Source organism: Grampus griseus (assembly GCF_964374135.1).
Source record: "Grampus griseus genome assembly, chromosome: 3".
Taxonomy (NCBI): domain Eukaryota; kingdom Metazoa; phylum Chordata; class Mammalia; order Artiodactyla; family Delphinidae; genus Grampus; species Grampus griseus.
In genome coordinates, this window is record NC_139019.1 from 49,100,326 (window position 1) to 49,118,045 (window position 17,720).

General features: G+C 42.1%; 1 pseudogene across 1 annotated transcript; it reads left to right on the forward strand.

Moving 5' to 3' along the window:
• The first annotated feature begins 972 nt into the window (after nt 1-972).
• Nucleotides 973-1,694, forward strand: LOC309820837 (large ribosomal subunit protein eL21-like; annotated as a pseudogene). The gene is made up of 2 exons: nt 973-1,241; nt 1,461-1,694. The product of its transcript is annotated as a large ribosomal subunit protein eL21-like (transcript).
• The last annotated feature ends 16,026 nt before the right edge of the window (nt 1,695-17,720 follow it).

The following is a 17,720-nucleotide window of genomic DNA, read 5'->3' on the forward strand; positions in this document are numbered from 1 at the left end:
GTTGTGGCCTCTCCCGTTGCGGAGCACAGGCTCTGGACGCGCAGGCTCAGCGGCCATGGCTCACGGGCCCAGCCGCTCCGCGGCATGTGGGATCTTCCCGGACCGGGGCACAAACCCGTGTCCCCTGCATCGGCAGGCGGACTCTCAACCACTGCTCCACCAGGGAAGCCCTGTATTTTTATTTTTAATTAAAAATTTTTTTATTAAAAAAGTCTGTATTGGAGTATAGTTGATTTACAATGTTGTGTTAGTTTCAGGTGTACGGCAAAGTGATTCAGTTATACATATACATACATTCATTCTTTATCAGATTCTTTTCTCATACAGGTTATCACAGAATATTGAGTAGAGTTCCCTGTGCTATACAGTAGGTCCTTGTTGGTTATCTGTCTTATATATAGTAGTGTGTGTGTTAATCCCGAATTCCTGATTTATCCATCCCCTCCCCCATCCCAGGCTATGTAAATGCCAGTACAACAACAAATTGATTGAGTCCATCTTCAGGAGAACAAACCCCTTACGAGATAGGTTTTCTTGGTAAAAATCAGTCTATAATATATTTACTGTTGGTAAGGTACTTACTGGACATGAACGAGTAGAAGTTAGGATTCTTATTCAAAAAGATGCTCACACTTCGCTGTAGAGAAGGATATAGTATAGATATATAAAGACATTGTGTTAGGGTGGCTGCTGATAGGGGGCATATTCCTACTCCTTAGTTAAGGACTAGGGCTGGCACATAGGCAGGCTCCAGGATATGCCAGTGTTAGTCTTCTCATCTGTATAGGTCCTTCTTTACATACTAAAGAGAGCCATCTGCTGGTAACCTTAGGCAGCAGTTTTCATACTTTTTGGTCTCAGTCCCATATACACTATGAAATATTATTGAGCTTTTATTTTATCTATCAATCTTCACCATATTAGAAAGTCAAACAGACATTTAAAATATTTATTTCTGGGCCGGAACCGCCATCTTCCAGTAATTCGCCAAAATGACCAACACAAAAGGAAAGAGGAGGGGCACCCGCTACATGTTCTCTAGGCCTTTTAGAAAACATGGAGTTGTTCCTTTGGCCACATACATGCGAATCTACAAGAAAGGTGATATTGTAGATATCAAGGGAATGGGCACTGTTCAAAAAGGAATGCCCCACAAATGTTACCATGGCAAAACTGGGAGAGTCTACAATGTTACGCAGCATGCTGTTGGCATCATTGTAAACAAACAAGTTAAGGGCAAGATTTTTTTTTTTTTTTTTGGTACGCGGGCCTCTCACTGTTGTGGCCTCTCCCGTTGCGGAGCACAGGCTCCGGACGCGCAGGCTCAGCGGCCATGGCTCACGGGCCCAGCCGCTCTGCGGCCTGTGGGATCTTCCCGGACCGGGGCACGAACCCGCATCCCCCGCATCGGCAGGCGGACCCCCAACCACTGCGCCACCAGGGAATCCCCCAAGGGCAAGATTCTTGCCAAGAGAATTAATGTGCATATCGAGCATATTAAGCACTCTAAGAGCCGAGATAGCTTCCTGAAATAGGTGAAGGAAAATGATCAGAAAAAGAAGGAAGCCAAAGAGAAAGGTACTTGGGTTCAACTGAAGCGTCAGCCTGCTCCACCCAGAGAAACACATTTTGTGAGAACGAATGGAAAGGAGCCTGAACTGTTGGAGCCCATTCCCTATGAATTCATGGCATGATGGGTGTAAAGAAAATAAAAGACCTGGACTGTAAAAAAAAAAAATAATAATAAAATAAAATATTTATTTCTTTGCCTAAGAATAACAATGATAAACCCAATACATAGAACATAAATAACAGATGTTTTCATGAAAAATAACTACATTATCCAAACCAAAAAATTTAGTGAGAAGCGTGGCATTGTTTTGCATTTTTACAACTCTCTCTAGTGTCTGGCTTAAAAGAGGACAGCTGGATTTTCATGTTTGCTTCTGCATTCAGTCTGTTGTAATCTGTTGTGTTGGTCAAAGCGTGTGAAGAAAATATGAATTCAACTAGATATTTAGTTGGAAAAGGGACAAATATTTCATTAGTCTTTTCAGATAATTGTGAGTATTCTTCTTTGATACTAAACCACAATTCAACAAGAGGTAATTTCTTTTTTATAAAATTCAGAAAATTTTTACTTCATGAAGTGTTTTTACTTCACCAGTCAGATACAGATGAAGACATGAATATACTAACCTTTTATTTATCTGTTATTTTAGCACACTTTTGCTATTTTATGAAGCAAAGCATTGCAAGTTGACTTAAAAATTAAAAAAAAATTTTTAAACTATATTTAAAGGTTACTTTCCATTTACAGTTATTACAAAATATTGGCTATATTCCTTGTGTTGTACAATACATCCTTGAGTCTATCTTACACCCAATAGTTTGTACCTCCCACTCCCACTGCTATATTGCCCCTGCCCTCACTGGTAACTACTAGCTTGTTGTCTATATCTATGAGTCTGCTTCTTTTTTGTTATATTCACTAGTTTGTTGTATTTTTTAGTTCCACATATAAGTGATATCATACAGTTTTTGTCTTTCTCTGTCTGACTATTTCACTTAACATAACGCCCTTCAAATCCATCCATGTTGCTGCAAATGGCAAAATTTCATTCTTTTTTATGGCTGAGTAGTATTCCAGTGTATATATCACATCTTCTTTATTCATTCATCTGTAGATGGACACTTAGGTTGTTTCCATATCTTGGCAATTGTAAATAATGCTGCTATGAACATTAGGGGGCATGTATCTTTTCTTTAACATCTTTATTGGAGTATAATTCTTCACAATGGTGTGTTAGTTTCTGCCATATAACAAGGTGAATCAGCTATACATATACATATATCCCCATTTCCATGTATCTTTTTGAATTAGTGTTTTTGATTTTTTTTGATGTATACCCAGGAGTGGAATTGCTGGGTCATATGGTAGTTCTATTTTTAGTTTATTGAGAAACCTCCATACTGTTTTCCACAGTGGCTGCACCAATTTACATTCCCACCAACAGTATATGAGAGTTCCCTTTTCTCCACATCCTTGCCGACATTTGTTATTTGTGTTCTTTTTGTTGGTAGTCATTCTGACCGTTGTGAGATGATAGCTCATTGTGGGTTTGATTTGCATTTCCCTGATGATTAGCAACGTTGAGTATCTTTTCATGTGCCTGTTGGCCATCTGCATTTCCTCTTCGGAAAAATGTCTATTCAATTCTTCTGCCCATTTTTAAATCAGGTTGCTTGTTTTTTTGACATTGAGTTGTATGAGCTATTTATATATGTTGACTATTAATCCCTTATCAGTCATATCATTTGCAAAATATTTTCTCCTATTCAGTAGGTTGTCTTTTCATTTTGTTGATGGTTTCCTTGCTGTGCAAAAGCTTTTAAGTTTAATTAGGTCCCATTTGTTTATTTTTGCTTGTGGTTCCTTTACCTTAGAAGACAGATCCAAAAAAATATTGCTATGACTTATGTAAAAGAGTGTTCTGCCTATGTTTTCCTCCAGGAGTTTTATACTATCCAGTCTTACATTTAGGTCTTTAATCCATTTTGAGTTTATTTTTGTATATGTTGTTAGAGAATGTTCTAATTTCATTCTTTTACATGTATCTGTCCAGTTTTTCCAGCACCACTTCTTGAAGAGACTGTCTTTTCTCCATTGTATTTTTTTGACCATAAGTTCATGGGTTTATCTCTGGGCTTCCTATCCTGTTCCATTGATCTATGTGTCTGTTTTTGTGCCAGTACCATACTGTTTTGATGACTGTAGCTTTGTAGTATAGTCTGAAGTCATGGAGCCTGATTCCTCCAGCTATGTTCTTCTTTCTCAAGATTGTTTTGACTATTCAGGGTCTTTGTGTTTCCGTACAATTTTTTAAATTATTTGTCCTAGTTCTGTGAAAAATGCCATTGGTATTTTGATGGGGATTGCATTGTATCAGTAGATTGCCTTGGGCAGTATATTAATTTTAACAACATTGATTCTTCCAATCCAAAACATGGTACAAACATCTGTTTGTGTTGTCTTCAGTTTCTTTCATCAGTGTCTTATAGTTTTCAGAGTATAGTCAACAAGACAGTTTCTTAAAGGTCACTTGCAGTGTAGAATATGAGAACATGTCAGTGAATTTTTGTCCTCTGTAACTTAAAATCCATTGGTCCATCTTGCACTTTGAATGGCTCTTTTATCCACATAGGATTTTGTAGCATCATGCATTGATCATTTGGAAAACATTAGGTCACTAAATAATGCAGCTCTTCCAAATGTTGACACATTTTGTTACACAGTATTTAAAAAAATCACAATTATTTATTGTGATTACTACCCATCTCCTCAGAAAAGGCTTTATATATCTGAAATTTGTCAGGGTCATACTGGTGGGTACAAATTTTCCAAAATTCTAATTTTTGCTTGAGAGCTCAAATTTTTATTGTTAATAACAAATACTGTCAATTTTCCTTGAAGTGACAGGGTCACTTGATTTGTTGTTGAGAAATGTCCACCAACCAGTTTCTTTGTCATTCTTTAAAGTAAAGATGGTGTTCCATGAAGAAAGAAGCTAGTTCAGCTTGAAACTCAATCACACAAGTACTTTTCCTTGAGACAACCTCATGATAGCAGAAGTGCTTTATATGCACTTCTTATTTTGACACAAAGCTTATTAAAAAGGTGTACTCAGGGTTGGGAGTTAATAAAATTGCTATTTTTAACTGATTCATCAAGGAGATTTTTAAGTGGAACTGACATTTTTAAAAAACTGTGAGTGCATGCTGGTGAAGAATAATATGACCACTGGTACAGTTTTGTGCCCCTGCCTTGGTTTGTGTTAAAATGCCAGCAGTTTTACCCCCACCATTGCTTTTGCAAATGTCAAAAACAGTGAAGAAGGCAAATGATGTCTTAGTATTATTATGAAAACAGTTTCAGGCTCACGGACCATCTGACAGGTTCTCAGGGACCCAGACCCAGCTCCCAGAGCCTAGCCCCCTCAGGCAGCAGGAACACCCCCTTCAGCCTGTCCTTCTGCAGCAGGAAAGGTACATTTTCCTCCTGCCATGTCCTCTCTCCTCGCCTCCCTTGGAAACAGGCCCAGCTGAACTTTAACAGTTTAACCAGCTCTGTCCTGTTCTTTCTTGACCCTGCATCAGGCCAGCGCTGTCTGTTAAATCAGGGAGCTCTCCTTCCTTTTCTTTTTTCTTTCCTTCGGGAGTCTGTATTAGTGTGCCAGGGCTGCTGTAACACAGCACTACAAACTGAGTGGCTCAAACAACAGGGATTTATTTTCTCCCAGTTTGGAGTGTTTGCCCTCCCTCAGGTGGTATGCAGAAGTCTTGTAATCATGGTTCTTGCTTGGGCCTCTTAATGACAAACAAAAGGGAAGGACCCAGTTACCAAAACATCTAGAGAAGTCAGGATCCTTCAGTGCTTAAGGACAACAGACCTCAAGATACCAAGTGGTCCCAAAGAGATGACAGGAAAGATCTCCCAGAACCTATGTCTCAGATAAAAGTGAAGGTTATTAGGGCCAATCAATTTCTCTCTCTCTTTGGGTAAGTTTCTGTTTCTTCTTCCCTATGGTATGGATGGTTAAGATGATGTTCTGTGTGTGGGAAAAGGGGTTTTTGCCTTTTCTTTCTGTCTTCCTTTCCTTCATATGAGCTTGGTTCAGAATAACCTGTTTTTGAGCTGTGAGTGAGACTTCTTATCTGAGAACCATGACATCAAGAAAATCTCGACTTCTCCTTGTCTTCTTTTAAGTTACCTGCAGTCCCCAAAGGACCAGGCTATTTCAAGGGGGATCCTGACACTGGCTAAAATAATTAGCAGTGTGCATCAATCTATTCAACTTCTTAGAGACTAGCGTCGGAGTTCAGAGGAAGGAGCATCTCTGGAGAATGGGGTAATACCTTGGAGGCGGTGACCCAGTGCTGACCATGGAGGGGGTAGTCTGGATGTGAGAGGCTGGAGGGGAGGTGGCCCTACTCAGATATCCACCGACTCTTTAGCAAGCGTGCAGCTGGCAAGGAATTGTTAACTACCACATTCTTTTCACAGCCCTGGTGTTTAGGACAGCTGGGTCCTGGTGCTGCTGAGGTTATAGAAAAGGAAGAGAATGGGTTCTACCAAGTACTAGGCACGTTGGTCCCATAACTTCCTTCAAAGGTTTCTACACCAGCTCTGACACTTACTAGCTCTGTGACCTGGGTACCTTTCTTAACCATTTTATGCCACAGTTTTGTCTATAAAATGGGCATTATGCTGACTTCCCAGGGTGGTGAGGATTAAATAGGTGAGCACATGGAAGTACCTGTTTAGCACAGAGTAAGCAATCAATAAAATATAAACCTATTATTATTATTAATTTCACTTCATTGAATCCTCTCATAACACAAAGAGATAGAAGTGATTACCTCTTTTAAGGCATCATTTCACAAAGATAAAACCATGAGTCTTGTGCAAATATGAAATGAACATATATCAAAGATTTCATTTATCTCATTAATTAATGAAAGAATCATTAAGATGTTAAAACTAGTTCAGAGGGCATTTGAGAAGCTAGGTATTCTGTAGGCAATGTTAGGATAAGATTGCTAGATAAGATACAAAATTGAGTACTGTCCACCAGGGCCAAAACCCATAATCTTTGTGGTTACACCTTACACTGGATAGAAATTATCTGCGTCCTGTAGGGTAGGAAAAAGTTTTCCTTGACCCTCTTCTAAGAGACTCTAGTCCCTGGCTGGGTCTGAAAATTAAACTGACAAAGACAGTAACAGGAGAAAAGCATACAACTTTAATTTTTATGTGTACATGGGATCCTTCACAAGAGAATGAAGACCCAAAGAAGTGACCAGGCAGTTTTTATACCTTTTAGAGAAAGAAACAATAAATTTGTGAAGAATGGCAAGACAGTCGGGTTTGGGCAAGAGGTAGTAAATGGTGAAGAAGTAACAAGGAAGGTAAGAGTGAGTTTAACAAGGTTTGTTTGTACAGATTTCTCGGCCCCTAACTCTCTGTCTCTGGTGATAAGAATGTCTTCCTTCCTCTTGGTTCAGGGAGGTACCTTCAACATGAGAGTTTTATGACCTGTTTAAGGCAGGAAGGGAAAGGTCAGAGTGAACTTCCTGCTTCTGCTGTTTTCTCAAACTCATTCAGCTTGAGATACTCGATACGGTAAGGTGCCATATTTTGGGGTAGTGTGTCCTGAACCCCATCAGTTCCTACTGGACAAAAACTTGCCAGTTAAACTCTGCTCCTACAGAGCAGAAAAATACCCTAGACAATGGAAAGGCCAATACAAAACTGCACTGAAAGTATACCCGTTAATCCCTTTTGCCTGTTTTGAAATTTTGGATAAATTTTCTGATAACTCCAAGCTATGAATAGGGAAATCGTGTCTCAAAGAGGCTAAATAACTTATGCAAAGTTATACAGCTAGAAATGGCAGAGCAAGAATTCAAATATACATAGTCCATGTTCTGTTCACTAAACCTGTTAACCTCCACCCAGTTACAATTCATTCTTGAAGGAGATGGCTAGAGTGCTCTATCCAAGGAATTCCTGGTCTCCTGTGAGGTGGGAGGGAGCAGAGAAGAGTTAAAAAAGGAACAAAACTTCAGAATTCCCAGGACACAGAGCGTTGCCAATCTGTCCACCACTAGCAAAAATATAAAAAATATACTTCCTCTTTTCTCCTCTGCTTTTTAAAATTTACCACGAGATGAAATACATTTAAGGTCACTGTGTGGGTCCAGGTATGTGCAAAATCATTTATAGGCTCTGATGTTACTCCGGATTAGAAGTAAATAAATTTGTTACTAATTTAATAACTCAATATAAATTCTTCTTACACTCTGTTAATACAATTACTTTCGAATGGGAGTGACAATTTTTTATTTTATGTAGAAATGAAAGATTTTCTAATTTTCATAAGTACCCCTTTCATGGGTTGTTATTAGCAAGAATAAAATGTAACTCCATAAGATAAGTTTGAAATGGAGGCAGCTGGTTGCTTTGTATTCCCTTTTAACTTTGTCAGAATTTGTCAAAACATGATGTAAGGCAGAAATGCATGGTGTAGGTGAACCAGAGTAGGATTATTTATAAACAGAAACTTGAGCCAAATGCAGCAGTAAACTAAAAAACAGAACAAATTACATTAATCGGTTTTTAAAAATAGGGAAAAATAGTTTTTTTGTTAAAAAAAACTAACAAGCCAGTTTAAGCCAGATTTGAATAGTATTGGGGTACAAAACTTGTCATTAGTAATTGGCATCTGAAAATATCTTAGGGAGGGTATTGTCTTAATTTAGGAAAACCTTTGTAAGCCACTTAAGGAAGGAAGGTATGCCTGCAGGTATGGACTGGAAGAAGTAGGATCTTCACAGGACTTGGAGCCTGTGGAAGAGGTGGACCAAGAGATCTTCCCAGTGGAGGAGTGGGCAAGTCTTTTTAAGAACAGGGATTTTTAGTATTCACTTCATTTAATTTTTTTAACATCTTTGTTGGAGTATAATTGCTTTACAATGGTGTGTTAGTTTCTGCTTTATAACAAAGTGAATCAGCTATACATAAACATATATCCCCATATCTCCTCCCTCTTGTGTGTCCCTCCCACCCTCCCTATCCCACCCCTCTAGGTGGTCACAAAGCACCAAGCTGATCTCCCTGTGCTATGCGGCTGCTTCCCACTAGCTATCTATTTTACATTTGGTAGTGTTTGTATGTCCATGCCAGTCTCTCACTTGGTCCCAGCTTACCCTTCCCCCTCCCCGTGTCCTCCAGTCCATTCTCTACTTCTGAGTCTTTATTCCTGTCCTGCCCCTTTACTATTCACTTTAAAATTATGTGTTTGCTTTGCCACATTGCAAACTCTTCTGAACTCCTGCAACCTTAGTGTGCATGTGCTAAAGATGGGTGAGTGGCGTTTGGTTTTATTTTGGTATGGTGGTGGCAGTGTCAAAGTCACTGGGGGATTCAAGAGAAAATGATTAATTTCCAAGAAAACAGCCATGAGAGGGAGCCCCATAAGAGGTGGCGAGTGTCTAGGGAACAGAACTTGAGGGCTGGTGGTGACCTTGGGAATGCAGCTCCTGGAGGGTGCGGTGTGTGGAAGAGGGGACGTGAATTAATGTGTTTTAAATACCAAAGGACAGGATGAGGTCTCTGGCTTGAGAATTATACTGTGCATAAAACAAAGGCAGAATATTAAAATATCCTCTGGACCAAACTCCTATGTCCCTGATTTCCCTCACCTGCAGCCCATAAAGGATTGGGTTAAAGAAGCTTTGGTTAAGAAGCCTCAGCCCTGACCTGAGTGGACTGTAATCAAGCGTTGTTCCTTGTATTTGATGCTCTAAAGGATGGTCCTCTGGGCTAATGATTACAATCTGGTGTGGCTCCGTGCTTCTCTTTCAGTAAGTACCATGAAACATGTGAGGACTGTTCTAGGTGCAAAAGAAGATACCTCCTGCCCCGAGAGCTTGCAAGCTGAGGGAGGGCGTGGCCATAACCGGTGGCCGGGGGCTGGTATCCACTCAACCACCCACCAGGCTTCCACCCACAACCGTTGAAGGAACCCGGGAGAAAACCCAGTGTCACAGTGGAGGTTCCACTGGATCAAGGTCTAGCCCTCCTTCAATGAGCCTCTAATCTGGTTGCGAAGTCAGATTTCCTTCACTCAGATAAAATTCTTTTCTAATTCTCAACATAAACTGCTCTTTTCCGCCTCTGAGAGCTATGGTTGTAAACCTGTGATTAACTTGCAGAAGCAGGTTCCCTGCAATTTGTAAGATCACTTTCTCAGGGGAGCTGGTGTTTCTTACGTGGATGTGCTGTGACCAGCAGTGAGGTGTTTTGCAAGGAATTTCTCAATAAAGTCAGACATGGATGATTTCCTGCAGTCGCCACCGTCCCAGCTTTTCTGAACGTCTTCACCTTTGAGAGATTCCGAGGCCTTCTTAGTTGTGGCCCCGGTGCCCAGAGAGAAGGAAGGAGAGCTGCACACACCACCAGGGCTCTGGCTGCCGCTCCGTAACTCCCTGGACACAGGAGCTGCTTGGTGCCCACAGTTGCTTGAGCTAGAGAATCACCCTCATATTCCTGAACAGAAGCAGAGGTTAGGACTTCTGAAACTTGCACCCCAGAGGCTCGTGAACACGCCACTGACCCCCAAACTTCCCTTTTCTTAGCTTCTGATTCTTTTCAGCCTTGGGGCCTGGCCCCCTCAGGCAGCAGGAACACCCCATTCAGCCTGTCCTTCTGCAGCAGGAAAGGTACATTTTCCTCCTGCCATGTCCTCTCTCCTCGCCTCCCTTGGAAACAGGCCCAGCTGAACTTTAACAGTTTAACCAGCTCTGTCCTGTTCTTTCTTGACCCTGCATCAGGCCAGCGCTGTCTGTTAAATCAGGGAGCTCTCCTTCCTTTTCTTTTTTCTTTCCTTCGGGAGTCTGTATTAGTGTGCCAGGGCTGCTGTAACACAGCACTACAAACTGAGTGGCTCAAGCAACAGGGATTTATTTTCTCACAGTTCTGGTGGCCAGTGTCTGAGGTCCAGGTGTCAGCAGGGCCAAGCTCCCTCTGAACACGCCAGGGAAAGACTCCTCCAGGCCTCCCTCTTCACTTCTGGTAGTTCCTCAGCCTGTGGCAGCGTAACTCCAATCTACAGTATCTTCACGTGATGTTCTCTCATGTGTATCTGTGTCCAAACCTCCCCGTTTTATGAGGACACTTGTCACATTGCATTAGGGGTTCACTCTTTTCCAGGAAGATCTTGTCTTCAATTACATCTGCAATGACCCTTTTTCCAAATAAGGTTATGTTTTGAGGTCCTGGGCATTAGGACATCAGCATATGAATTTTGGGGGAACACAAGTCAGCCCATAACAGATCTATATAGGGTTTTTTCCCCTAACACACCTCATCCAGTTTGGTCCTTTGGGATCCCCAGTAGTTAGAGATATGCGAGAAGTCAGTTAATTCTGGGAGCACATAAAGCATCTTTTTTTGTTGTTGTTGTTTGTTTGTTTTTGGTTTTTTTCTTTGTGGTACGCGGGCCTCTCACTGTTGTGGCCTCTCCCGTTGCGGAGCACAGGCTCCGGATGCGCAAGCTCAGCGGCCATGGCTCACGGGCCCAGCCGCTCCGCGACATGTGGGATCTTCCTGGACCAGGGCACGAACCCGTGTCCCCTGCATTAGCAGGCGGACTCTCAACCACTGCGCCACCAGGGAAGCCCAGCATCTGTTTTTTAAGCAAATGCAGCTCACTCCCCCTCTGAGCAGGCTGCTTCCTTCCAGAGGCACCATCTGATAGAAAAACATTGAACCCAGGCCTGTGCTGATGCAGGGCTGCCTGATGGCTTTTCTTCATTAGGCTGTCCCCTCACCGGGGCTTAAGCCCTAAGGACCAGATCTGAGTGTGTTCCCTCATGACACAGGCCGAACTTGTCACCTTGAAATGTTCCTGAAATGCTTGAGGTTTTCCATACTGCCCCTGGGTATTAGGTTCTTCTTGCTGCTCTAACAAATTACTTTGTAACGAATGGCTTGAAACAGCAGAAATTCATTCTCTTACAGCTCTGCAGTTCAGAAACCCAATCACTCTCACTGGGCTATGGGTCAGGGGATTGGAGGGCTGGGTCCTTCTTCAGGCCCCAGAGAAGAATCCATTTCCTTACCTTTCTGGGCTTCTGGAGGCTACCTGGGCTCACAACCCCTTCCTTTTTTTTTTTTTTTTTGAAATTGGAGTATAGTTGCTTTACAATGCTGTGTTAGTTTCTACTGTACAGCCAAGAGAATCAGCCATATGTATACGTATATCCCCTCTTTTTTTGGATTTCCTTCCCGTTTAGGTCACCACAGAGCACTATGTAGAGTTCCCTGTGCTGTACAGCAGGTCCTCATTAATTATCTATTTTATACATATTGGCGTATATATTGTCAATCCCAATCGCCCCATTCATCCCTCCCCCAGCCACAACCCCTTCTTTACATCATTCTGATCTCTTGTTTCTTTTCGTGACAACTCCTACTTCAGTGTCAAATCTCCCTCTGCCTCCCTTTCATTCAAACACATGATTCAGTTTGGGACACACCGGATAATGCTGGACGTTTTCCCTATCTCAATATCCTTAGTTTAATCACATCCGCGCATTCTCTTTTGTCCTCTGGGGTAACATTCACAGGTTCTGGGGCTCTGGATGTGGACGGCTTTGGGGCTGTTATTCAACCCATTGCGCCATGTTTAAAAAACAGGCACAGTGATACCTATTTTTCGAGTTTGCCTGGCCTGACTTCTAAGAGCTTCACTTTCTTCTTAAGGAAGTTCCTTTCTTCCTCCAGCTTCATTTCTTTGTCCTCCTTAATTTGCTTTTGCTCCCCCACTGCTCTTTTCGAATTATAAAATCCCAGTTCCTTGAGTCTGTGGGCAAACTGATGCCCTAGAGATGGGTTAGGCTGGGCAGAGGTTATTTGCAATTTTTTATAACATAACTGTGACTACAGTTTGAAGTCAAACAAAAGGGAAAAAAAAAAACTCATTAGTTTTCTGACTAGTGTTCAGTTTCCCCCGAATTTCTCCTTAGAGGTTTGCTAGTACTTACCTGGCCTTCATAGCCTTCAGTTCTGATTGGGGAAGAGCCTATTAGGTGTGGGGATGGTGGAAGGAGCCGACTGAAGACTAGTGAATTGCTCATGTAGTGATGCTGACGTGGAGACTTAGCATTGTGGCGGCACCAGTTTTCACTACTCTGGCCTTTTGTCCAGGCAGACAGCAGCATTGATCTGGGTACAGTTTTGCCTAGTAGGTGGGGCAGAAGGACGAAGGAAAAGGACAGTGGAGTGTGCTGGGGACAGTTCTACCCTGGCTGGGGAGAAAAATTTATTTAATGAATGTATTTGACTACATGATACTAAGTGCTTTATGTTTGATTCTCACAGAACTTACTTAACAGGGTTGTTATCCTCATTTTAGACAGGGGGAAAGCGGGGTGCAGAGAGGTTAAACAATTTGCCCAAGGCCCGAGGCAACCCAACACTGGAGCCTACCTGGGCTCTTTGGTGGGGCTAATGGCGGACTCTGGGAGGGCTCACACCAAGGAGTACTTCCTGGAACTTCTGCTGCCAGTGTCCTTGTCCCCCCGGTGAGCCACAGCCACCCCCCGCCTCTGCAGGATACCCTCCAACACTAGCAGGTAGGTCTGGTTCAGTCTGCCCTGGGGTCACTGCTCCTTCCCCTGGGTCCCGATGCGCACACTACTTTGTGTGTGCCCTCCAAGAGTGGAGTCTCTGTTTCCCCCAGTCCTTTCGAAGTCCCGCAATCAAATTCCACTAGGCTTCAAAGTCTGATTCTCTAGGAATTCCTTCTCCCGTTGCCGGACCCCCAGGGTAGGAAGCCTTATGCGGGGCTCAGAACCTTCACTACAGTGGGTGGACTTCTGTGGTATAAGTGTTCTCCAGTCTGTGAGTCACCCACCCAGCAGTTATGGGATTTGATTTTACTGTAATTGTGCCCCTCCTACCGTCTCGTTGTAGCTTCTCCTTTGTCTTTGGATGTGGGGTATCCTTTTTGGTGGGTTTCAGTGTCCTCCTGTTGGTGACTGTCCAGCAGCTAGTTGTGATTCTGGTGTTCTCGCAAGAGGGAGTGAGAGCACGTCCTTCTACTCCGCCATCTTGGTTCAGGGCTGAAAATCTGAGTAATTTTTGATTAACGAGGATTTAAGTTGGGTAGTTGGCTTCCACTCTGTATATATTAATACTCTTATTAACTGATTTTTTGGGGAGGATGGATACATTTATTAGGTAATGGAAAATTCCTACAAATGAATTCCTTTTTTTCTTACTTCCCTTGGGCCCCACCCCCAGCACAGCATTGCTCTAGGCTTGTCTGAACTTGAACACGGGTGTTCTCTGTTCATTTGTTTGATCTTTAGTTCATTCATTCACCCATCTATCCAATATATAGATTTATTTAACTCATACTATACTAATGGAATAGAATCCATCTTAAGAAACACACAGTTTATTTTGAGCCTTCTAAGAGATGATGTCCATCCTTTTGGGGTTTTATCTATTAGTAATTGTGAAAGCACTTCTAAATTTGTTGTTTGAAAAGAATGCAAATGGCCGGCTGATGGGCTACCTCTCAGTCAACACCCAGTGGTCTTTGGACTTGATTGTGGAAAGAGATTTTTCTTTTCCTTTTTTTATTGTTTGATGTATTATGCAAAGAAATATGAGTTTGTGCCATCAATTAAGCCAACTTTTTCGTACTTGCCAAAATGGCCTTCCTGGGGACAGCTCAGTCAACTAATTAGAGTCAGCACCTTTATCCAGGGAACTGCACGGTGGCCTACACTTCTGTAGTTGGGTGTAGGTCTCCAGGACTTTTCCTTCATCTCTCACCCATGAGTAAATTACAACCAGAAAGTGAATAAGAAAGAATGGCTTATGATGACAGTAAAGCAAGGTTGGATAACAAGCCCCAGCCATTCAGAGCCATGGAGTGGTCCATTCTGAATGACTTTCAGCTCTCGGTTACCTTCAGGTCTAGCTTCCATTCTAGTGATCATGCTGCCAGTCACTCTAGCAGTTTCAGTAGGTGACTCCCAGGCATTTCACCTACTGAAATGCTTCTGATCAGTACATTTCAAAAGAAGAGTAGGATGATCCCAAGGGTACCACCTTAGTCTCTGGGCCCCATCATGTGTACCTGCAAATAGAATAACTCCTCTTTGTGGTTAGGTCTAGAAAGTGAAGGAGTATTATCTTCCTTTTTGGAATGTCCTCCTTTTTTTGAAAGTAGCCTTTTTTTGCTTTTTAATCCTTTGGTAACTTACTTATGGTAGAATCACTGAGAGAGGGAATATGGGAGGTTATATAATTCATTGCTTTCTCATGTCCTCAAGTTGTGATGCAATTAATCCATGTAGGAATTAAAGCCATCGATTGCAAGTGGTTTATTGAACATCTCAACTCAGAGGGATTCAAATATGAAGTGGTTTATTTTTCTCCTATCACTTTTTTAAAACACCCTCTCTTGAATCACATTTTCTTTTGTATCCTTAGTAACAACTTGGGCAGATTCGATGTCCTCAGTCATTTTCAGATATTGAAAAGTCCAGTCTTATCTGATCTATGTTGGAACTTTAGTCTCACATCCAATTTTGTGCTACACAAAATTGCTGCACAGCCAGCCAGGCCTCAGCTTGAGGTATTTGTACTGGCAGTGAAGGGGGCACCATCTCTCTCTTCTTCCTTCCTTTTGTGCTTTTAGCTCCTCCTGGGCTGGACAAGATGAGCGAGATCTTAGAAGAGAGCCAAAGTCTTTTGATTTCACTGCTGCTGTCGTGGTCCTTCCCTGGCTGTCCACGACAGCTGCGTGGCTTGTATCCACGTGCTGGTTCTCTTTGGGGTAGGTGAGTGAGTCCTTTGGGGAGCATAGCCAGAGGCATCTTCAATGCAGAGTTCCCTGACCTGGGCCCAGAAAGGGAGGGAAAAGCCCGAGCATTCACCCCAAGGCAGTATGGTACAACTCCAAAGATTCTAGTCTTCTGTTCTTGTGGATCAATGGTTCTCCAAGCTGGCTGCCTATTAGAATCACCTGGGAAGCCATTAAAAGAATGTTAGTGTCTGGGCCCAGCCACAGAGATTCTGACTTCACTGGTTGGGTTCAGGCATGGGTATTTCTGAAAAGTTCTCCAGCTTATTTTATTGTGCAGCCATGTTTGAGAACCACCGTATAGTAGGCATGGAAGGATGATGTTAGCTGCACTCACTAGTAAGTGCCACAGGATGTGGCTGGTGGCTCCTTTGGTGGCTCTCTTTAGAACGTGGGATGTATAAAGTACCTATTGCTTTGTGGCTTTGTGACCTTAGCTAAAATTCATGATCAACAGGGAAATTCCATTCATCATTCTGACATTGTTGTAAGTCTCCCTGGCTCTCTTGCTTTCTTGGCAGCTCCTCCTGTAAAGAGAAGTTACATAGAAAGAGCTGCAGGTCGCCTTTTACTAATAAAGGTAGAGAGGCTCTGACAGGTAAGTTCTGTGAGATTGTACCTCACTCTAGCAACTTCTGGATCACTCTGGAGGGATCATCAGCTCATAACACAATTCTACTTTTCCAACTAGATGAACGAATGTTTTCCTCGTGAAACCACAGGCATATTCAAGTGACGTTTTATTTCCTCTCATTCCATTTCCCCTTTCTCTAACACATTTTACTAGTAACTTCACTGTGAAAATAGTATCTTTGTTACTGAGATTTTCATCAGTTCCTGCTACTGAGGCTATGCATGAAGCCATTATCCTTTTGTCTTTTGACGCAACAGTAATTGTTTCCATAGCAACAAACTATAGCATCACAAACTGAGACAATGGCTTCAGGTGAGGAATAAATAACAGGAGCCAATGAACTGAGGGAGACCAGTATACTGTTCCAAATGCAGTGACAGCCACTCTGAAAAACATGATTCAGTGCTGAAGCAGAATCATCCCTAAATAGAAATTTCGATTTTTTCCATGAATCATCAGTGACTTTAAACGTAGTCCCTGTTGGCAATAAATTCACAGTTTTTGGTATGAATGCTGCCAAAAGGGAAACGAACGACTTGCCAAAATTAAATATATGTGGTTCAAGATGGGAACAAAGTGTGAAAAGCAGAGGTCTTGCTGGTGACTGGCGACACTGGGGCTGTGAAGTTATACCCTGATCACAGGTATATAAGAAAGTCAGCAAGGGCTCACCAGCATTATTTGGGTAGAGTGTGAAGTTCTCTTCCTCTCCATCTTTCCTCCCAAGGGACAATTCTGGAGTCTCACAGTTTTAACTAGAAAGAATTGTGTCTATGCTTTTTTGGTCAAAAAACAAAGCCAAAAACTGGAAAAATTGAACCTTAGTGGGAAAAAAGCACCGACAAAGGCTCAAGGGATCTGAGTTCCTTTTTTTTTTTCCTGCCATTAATGAGTTTTGTGGTTTAGGGAAACTAACTTACTGGGCTCTAATTTCTTACTTGTAAAATAAGATGATGAGCCAGGCAATCTCTACTTATACTTCTTCACAGCTTGATTGCTCTATGAATTTCTGTCTTGTTCCTTGTCCATCTCTCTCCATTATGCAAGAGAATCATGATCTAGTTGAGTTTTTGCTCTTCTTCACCCTCTTCCCAATTATTGGCCCTTTGGAGATTCTCATTACCAGATAAGAAGAGCAACTGAGCAGATAAATTTTAATTCTGGATTATCTGTGATTTGGTAGTGGAACCGGCTAATTATTAATGAAAATATATGCTTTCCTTTTCATCACATAAAATTTATCAGTGCCCTTGCTCTTAAGTGAGGCTCTGTGACTCAATTCTTCTGCTAGAATGTAAGAAGATTAATGGGTGCCACAGTTGAGCCGAGGTGGATAGGAAGCAGGGTGCCTCCTCTATGTTGTCTTCCCACTTCTGTTTGCTGGATGTCAATGCCCAGAGCAGCCTTGGAGGCAAGTTGAAAACAGCTGAACTTCTGTCAGCCTGGGTTCCTGAATGACTATGTGGAATAGAGTATGATGCACACCAGGAAAATCCATATTTTTTTTCCTACTGTGTCAAGTCATGAATATTGGGGGTTTTATTTCTCACAATAACTAGTGCTACCCTGATCAATATAATTTGAAACATTATGATTTTTCTTCTCCTCTCAACAACTCTTGAGAGAAGCCTTTTATTTCG